The sequence below is a fragment of the Echinops telfairi genome, unplaced genomic scaffold (assembly GCF_000313985.2).
Source record: "Echinops telfairi isolate 266 unplaced genomic scaffold, ASM31398v2 ScPeMD7_3533;HRSCAF=4204_0, whole genome shotgun sequence".
Classification (NCBI taxonomy): Eukaryota; Metazoa; Chordata; class Mammalia; order Afrosoricida; family Tenrecidae; genus Echinops; species Echinops telfairi.
Window position 1 is genome coordinate 86,245,949 of NW_022107431.1, and position 7,886 is coordinate 86,253,834.

Here is a 7,886-nt window from a genome sequence, read left to right on the forward strand (position 1 = left end):
TCTAACTATGAAAATATTTGATTTACAAATAAGGAATCCTACTTCGCGGAATTTCATTTATCACGGTAGGGTCTAGAACCGATTAACTGCGATAAACGAGGGTTCACTGTACTGACAGGTAAACTGACTTCCACCCATCGCAACCTTCTGTCCCCACCACAAGTTCAGCCTCTCAGACATTGAGAAAGTAGCCTCCTGGCACACGGCTTGCCATATTTGCATGTGACTGTGATGTCCTTGATTAGAGAATTGACTTTGGTCTTCTTGTTGGGTCTTGTTTTCGAGATAGACAAGCACTCCAATTATGAGAAATGCTGACCAAGCAGAAATTTCAAGTTCTAACTTTTGTTTTTTCAGTTACTACAGTGAAGACTGCTCCCCCTCATGCCTTACCCACACCCCCTCCTCTCCACACCACCATGAATCCAGTCTGCCAGATAAGGCACCTCGCGGGCTCCAGGGCAAATGGTTGACATGGGATTTTAGATACTGCCCCCACCAGATCTGCACAGACAACTGCCTGCAAGATCAGGAGCAGTGTCCCCCGGGTCCTGGTGTCTCACACCACCACCAGGTGCTTGGACTGCTCAGGTTCCCTCACTGGGAACCCAGCAGTGCTCTCCCGGCTGGGACCTCCAGCGTTCACCTGCAGCTGCCTGTGCACACTGGCGTGGGGGTGGGGAGAGAATCCAAGGGGCCAAGTCTTCCTTCCTTCCTTTCCTCTGCACCTTCCTGTCACCGTGCGGGACCAGCAAGGCCGCCACTAAGCAGCTTCCTGTCCATCGTTCACATCCATGATCCTGGTCTCCATGCCGCTGCTTTAGAGCAACGCCCCACCCTCCCATCCTTTTGCCCAGAGGAGACACACTGCTTTTCCTCAGCTGCCTTTGAAGTGAAAGAGCAGGCCAGATGGAGATGGGGGATGGGGAAGCAAGGGGCAACACCTCCTCTCACCCCCACCCTGACAATGAGGGGAGAGGAGCGCCAAGGTGACCAGTCTGTGACCAACCAGTTTAACTTCCCTGCCTACCTGTTGGGTACCCTGGCCACAGCAGCACCATGCCCTCACAGAATCTACGCCTCCTCTTTCCAAGTGGGTCAACTATGGGTCAGAAACTTCCCTGTGCTGGGGGGAGGGGAGGCACCTCTTTCTCCCGCCCCCGAGCCGATCCATCACACCCCTCTGTCAGGAGGATCCCTTTCCCTCTGCTGGCTCTTAGGCAGGAAGGAGACAATGCAACCAACACCTTGACTCTGGGAAGCAATCTGGCTTCTGTGAGAGGTCACCCTCGCTCCTCCGGCCCACTGCCCCTCCTCCCGGTCCTTCTGTCCTTCAGTTTGCCAAGTCTCCCAGGTCGCCTCACAAAGGCCAAGGGTGACAAAGCTGCTTGCGATGCCGATCTGTTTCTCCCCTCATCGCCAAGGGTTGATGAGATGTGCTTTTGCAGTTTTCCTGGGGGAGTCTCCCACTCCCACTCCCCATATCCCAAAGGCACTACGTCCATTCGTCTCCTGACAGGCAAAATGGTCTGCGAGGGATTTGCAAACAAAAGCCCCAGCCAGGCGTGCTGCACCCCCCACCCCCACTCCCCGCCCCGAGACACCACAGCCCCCCAGGAATGGATGGCTAGGGTTAGGGTCAGTTACAACAGCGCCCCTAGCCCCCCTGCTTCCCACCCGGCATGAAAGACAGACTCTACTCACATCTGGGGGGCTGCTCTCCCCTCCCTACTCCGAGTTCTCGTTCAGAAGAGCTGCAGCCAAGGCTTTCCTGGAGAGATCATCTGCGTCCTGGGCTGCCACACTCAGTGGGTCTGCGGTGATTTCCGTTGTGGTGCCCATTGCCTCCCCCCTCCCCACCCCCATAGCCTCCTGTGCCGCTGACCACCGACTGGATCGTGTCTAAACGCTTACTGAGACATCCTTTCGGCTGGCAGTGTGTGGTGGCTTCCTCCTCTGCTGGGCGGATTCTGTTGGACTGCCCCCTCCCCGCGCCGGCAAAGGACCTGTAACTCTGCCCTGATGGAAGTCAGGGATCGCGCAACACTTGTGAACGATGCTCTCGGATGTCAGAGAAGTGAAGTTTGTCTTCTCTCGGCTGGAACGCAAGGAGAAGGGACAAAGGCGCGTGTCATCAGGGAGGGGCGACACACACGGAGAGGGTCAAAATCTGTAATGAGCTGCCTTCCTGACAACAGTTAGGAAGCCGAGTGCTTTGTGGGAACAGCAGAGAGCAGCCACGCACCCTCCTGAGCAGAGAGTGAGTTCCGGCAAGTGACTGCAGCAGCACACAGACCAGTGTCTGCTGAGCTGCCCTTCCCTACGTTCCCAACTCCACAGTTTGGCTCAGAAAACCAACCCTCCTCGGAACACTGGGTTTCCGCAGGGAAGGGGGAAGGGAGGACAGAAGGGGTCAGAGACCCTCAGGAGCTGCTACAAGCTGTGAGCATATTTTTCATTGGCCAGTTGTTGAAGCAACGGAAAACCAACTTCCCTACTGCAAAGATGAGAGATTGAAAGAGGGTTCTCCCTGAAGCTCGCGTCGATATCCTCATATTGCCAGGATTCTGGGATCTGCAGATGAGAAAACTTCACGGTGTCAATACAGATCCTCAGAACACCTTCCCTGGCCAAGGCCTTGCCCCCATTTCCCTGAGCGTAACAGATCAGAAGGGAGCCAAGTGCAAGTCATGAACAACAGCACTTCTGGGCAATCCCATCCTCCGCAGGAAGCTCCAGGCCGTGAACTCCACTGGGAAACAAACTGCCAGCAGAACCATGAGACTATTGTACTTTTAATCTACGTCCTCACCCTAAACGACCTATCAGTGACCACTGTCCTCGTTACTGGAGGAGAGGAGAGGGAGACTCAGTCTCTGCTTTGACGAAACTCACCATCCGGCCACTGACAAGCCATGGCAGGGCTGAAAGGCCAAAGGCCAAAAGAGTGAGATAAGAGCAGTGCTAGACAGAGAGTGGTCAAGGAGCTGCCGGCGTCCCCGCCATTGCCTTCTTCTGGGAGACTACGCCCACAGGAAGGGATCGTCAGCACTATGCTGACAGCAGGGCCACATTGACTTTGCTCCCACAACCTGGTGAACACAGGTGCTCTCTGCAAAAGACAGGAACGAGAGGGGCAGGAAATGCACCTCTTTCGCAAGCCCACGACCCGTTTTGCCCAAAGGAACCATCTGCTGAGTTCTTGAGCCAGGGTAAGCATGGCAACTCTCATCTTCTGAATCCCACACTGAGTCTTGAGCCAATTGCCTTTGCAGGAGGCATGAAGAAGCTGTCAGATGAAAGTTGAGTGGCGTCTGGAGATTATTCAGGAAGCCTGTGACGTTCCCTACCATTAAGAAAAGTCGATGGCATGTAAAATTATATAGAAGGCATAAAGACATATTGGATAAAGATGTGACTGACAAAAGGCTTGTGATGCAGAGACTCCCCCCTTTATCTGGGGCAACCATCATCTGATGACTGACTTGCACTGCTAGACCAGCAGAGCCCCTACTGGGTCTCTGGGGCCTTCCATCGCTTAGCCAAATGGCCACTCATATTATCAGGGGTCACCTCAACTGAGCCGTCTGCTACCCGCACCCCCTTTCCCTAGACAGATTTCGATCAGCTCCCCTCACACCGACTGGCACGCATTGCCCGAGGGCTGGTCTTCCTGGTTGCCCTGACTTCCTGAAGACAAGAATCTGTTCTGGTCCTTTGTACTCTTGGAACAAAACTGGCCTTTAACATATACCAAATGAGTAACAGATACACAAATGACAATCCTCCCCCTTCTTTCCTGCTCGCTGGCTGATCTTCAAGAGCCCGTGGGGCCAACAAGAAATGACTGGAGATGTCCCCTCGACGAGGCAGGCTTTGGTTCCGGAACCCACAAAGAGGGAACATGAGAGAGGGATGCTGTCATTCACCTCTGTCCTTTCCTCCCAGAAACAGGACTCCTGCCCCCAGAAGATTACTGATTTTGACCCAGCCCCTTCTGGAGGAGACAGACAGGTCTGTCAGCACCCAAGCTGTGGACAGCGTCATAACCACTGCAGGAATGGGCTCCCACCCGCAACACTTGCTGGTTCGCCGATAAACGTGAAGACCCCCAAAGCATGCACAAGCAACGCACTGCCACCGAGTGGAGTCTGAGTCATAGCAGCCATATAAGACAGGGAAGAGCTACCTTGTGGGTTTCCTAGATCGTAACTCTTTTAGGGGAGTAGAAAGCGTCATCTTTCTCCAGAGCCGCTGGCCTTGCGATTATTGGCCATGCTTAATTAACCACCACACCACCCAGGCTCCTTAGCCTAAGCACCTACCATTACAGTCAGAGAGCAGTTCACAGTCCTTGCATCCACACCTTAGCACAGACACACAGCTCACGACATCGAGTCCACTTCAACGCCTAGCGACTCTAGAGGACCAGGTACCAGGGCTCCTGTGGGTTTCCAAGACCGCAGCTATTTACCCAGAGCTGTGGGTAGTTTTGGATCGTTGACTGTGGTTAGCAGCCCAATACATAACTACTACACCACCAGGGCTCCTTAAACCTTTCGTTTGGTTTCTTTTGACCCATCCCTGCATATTCCCAGAGACTGATTTTATGAAATTGGTTTAATTGCTCAATGCAATAGTAATGTTGCAGTTTTAATATGCTTTCTGTTGCATTAGGCCCTGTTACCATAGAGCTCCCATCAAATTTTTCCTTCCTTGGTTTCTATGCTGCTAATCTCTTCTCATTCGCAAATAGTCCCTCCCTTTCTCTCATTCAAGGGTTTGTCTTTCATTGGTCCCTTAAATGTCACAGGTCCCTGGAATTTGATCCTGGGTTATCTTCTATGTTCCTTCCTTCTCTTTCTTTAGACGATCTCAATAAGCCCCCATCACCCACACCCACTCTTTGCTCTTGTGAAGTTTACACTGAACTTTATCCACAGAATTGGTCTTTGTCCTGGGTTCCTGAGAGACAGCCTCTAAAACCTTGGCATTTCCCCAGTGAATGGAGTCTTTGTTATTCATAAGAGCTCCAGATCAAACGGGAGGGCCTTTTTAAAAAAAATCATTTTATTGGGGGCTCCTACAACTCTTATCACAATCCATATGTGGGCTTTTCTTAATGAGATAGATTCATGTTAGGTGAGGGCTAGCCCTAATAGAGACCCCCCAGGTTATATCAGCCCAACCTCAGATTTGGGATGTTGGAACTCAAGGTTTACCCCGTGGGAAATGATTCCGTTAATTGAGGGTAAGACCCCAGCAAAAGCACAGGGCATTGGATCTCCATGAGCTTCCTCGTTGGTGGGGGACAGCGATGCAAGGGGAGGGAGCCTTGGGACACCTGCCCTGACCTCCAGTTATGCTTTTCTTCATTTGTGGCCTTTGTATGATTTGTATAAAATCACACACACACACACACACACACACACACAATCACAACACAATGTGATGTTTCTCTTCTGCTTATTACCCACAGTGGCTGCCCACTTTTTCCCAAATGAAGTCCAGTAAAGGGCAAATGCCTGGTCTGGTCCCGGCCTGCTCTGTCTCCAAGCACCTTTCCTGTTGTCCAGGTCCTGCAATCCTGTACCCTGGCTTGGCCAACACTCTAGAGTACTCTTTAAATCTTTTCCTTATCCTTCAAGTAGAATTCCAAGGTGTCCTATCAAAAAGTTCCCTCCATGATCCTCTGTCTTCCAGGTTCCTAAAATTAAAATCACCCTACCTTGAGCTCACATCCCAATTCTGCCACTTGTTGGGGTAACTTTCTTTCTTTTTTTGAATTCAATGAGAGAGTTTTTTTATTTATGTATATTTTAAAAAATCACTTTATTGGGGGCTCGTACAACTCTTATCACAGTCCATACATACAACCATTGTGTCAAGCACATTTGTACGTTTGTTACCATCATCATTCTAAAAACATTTTCTTGCTACTTGAGCCCTTGTATCACCTCCTCATATTTTTCCCCCTCCCTCCCTGCCCCCCTCCCTCTCAAACCCTTGATAATTTATAAATTATTATTATTTTATCACGTCTTACATGGTCCGACGTCTCCCTTCACTCACTTTTCTGTTGTCCGTCCCCCAGGGAGGGGGTTATATGTAGATCCTTGTGATTGGTTCCCCCTTTCTATGCAACCTTCCCTACCCACCCTCCCAGTATCGCCTCTCTCACCAGTGGTCCTGAAGGGTTCATCTGTCCTGGATTTCCTGAGCAAAAGGGCATTTATAGAGGTCTAAATACAGGCATGTACTTATGTAAATATATTTATATATGACGATGGGGAAATAAATCTATGTGCATGTATTTATAGGTTTAGTATTAAGGTAGCAGATGGACATTGGGCCTCCACTCACGTACTCCTCAATGCAAGAACACTTTGTTCTATAAAACTGGTATTCCATGATGCTCACCTTCCCGACACACTCACTGAAGACAAAGTAGGTGCATAAACAAATGTGGTGAAGAAAGTTGATGGTGCCAAGCTATCAGAAGATAGCGCGTCTGGGGGTCTTAAAGGCTTGAAGACAAATAAGTGGCCATCTAGCTGAGAAGCAACAACACCCATATGGAATAAGCACACCAGCTTGTGTGATCACGAGGTGTCGATGGGATCAGGTATCAGGCATCAAAGAAGAAAAAATCATATCATTGTGAATGAGGGGGAGTGCGGACCCAAAGCCCAACTGTAGGCAACTGGACATCCCGTTACCGAAGGGTCTGGGGGAGGAGACGAGCCAGTCAGGGTGCAGTGTAGCAACAATGAAACGTACGATTTTCCTCTCGTTCTTAAACACTCCCTACCCCCCACTATCATGACCCCAATTCTACCTTACAAATCTGGTAAGTTTCTTTTCTGGGGGGTAAGTTTCTTAATGACTCTAAGCTACTTGCTCATGTGTGAAATAGGGCAGGGTGGGATAGGTGGGGTGTGTGTGTCCACTTTACCTACTGGTTTGTTCTGAATACTGCCAGAGCCCATTCAAAATAACGTACTTTGGGATAAAAAAAAAAAAAATCCCATTGTACTGTGAACTGTGATTGTGTGATCCTGGTCACCTTGGCCTCAACCCTGACTCTGGATGATAAGGTTCCCTAGCCTTGCTATTTCTGCTGACCTCCCTTACTAAAGAGATTGTTCGGGCTAGAGAAGTTCCTGGGCTTTAGGACACAAAACTAGAGGTCAGGAAAGAAAGACGCAGAGAAGGTTAACTTATTAAGGGAGGCAAAATCAATTTATATAACAGAGAGCTAAGAGAAGGAGAGGGAGAGAGAGGTAGGAGGAGAGGAGACGGTCGGAGTGAGGTTGGGGGAGGAAGAGGATGCCACCCCAAGATGGAAGATGAAGCGCAAGTTTCTAGAGGGTTATGGTGACCAGTAGCTTCCTGAACATTGTGGAATGTGAGAGAATTACGGGAATATAAACTCACTGCACTGAGTCAATGCCAGCTCTCGCCGACCCTACAGGACAGGGTAGAACTGCCCCAGTGGGTTTCCAAGATGATAACTATTCACTGGAGTAGAAGGCCCTGTTTCTCTCCTGCAGAGCAGATAGGAGTTTCAAACTGCTGACTTTGCAGTTAGCAGCCCAATGCATAACCACTAGCCATCAAGGCTCCTAATGGGATAAAAAGGGATCGGAAAATTGCTATGTATTGTCTTTTAACTTTGAGGGTATTGAGTTAATAATTTACATATATAAAAATTCATCATTAATGTGCTGCTCTCAAAAACAGTTAAAAGGGAATTTATCATTCTCACTATCAATATATAGCTTTTGGTCTTTTTCTTGTGCTTCTTTGAATAACTTCATACAAATATTGGACCACATGAGACCAATTCTTGTTTATAAGAAGCCCTGGTGGTGCAGTGGGTTATG

General features: G+C 49.6%; 1 protein-coding gene across 6 annotated transcripts in view; it reads right to left on the reverse strand.

Annotated features, from left to right (window-relative positions):
* Nucleotides 1–7,886, reverse strand: part of ANKRD6 (ankyrin repeat domain 6) — a 140,516-nt gene that overhangs the window by 69,962 nt on the left and 62,668 nt on the right. The window contains exon 1 of one of the 6 annotated variants that reach the window (XM_045294425.1): nt 1,915–2,067. The exons of the other annotated variants lie outside the window; for them this stretch is intronic. The gene's annotated coding sequence lies outside the window, so the exon portion shown is untranslated. Of the gene's footprint in view, nt 1–1,914; nt 2,068–7,886 lie in introns of those variants that run through there. 6 annotated transcript variants of the gene reach the window in all.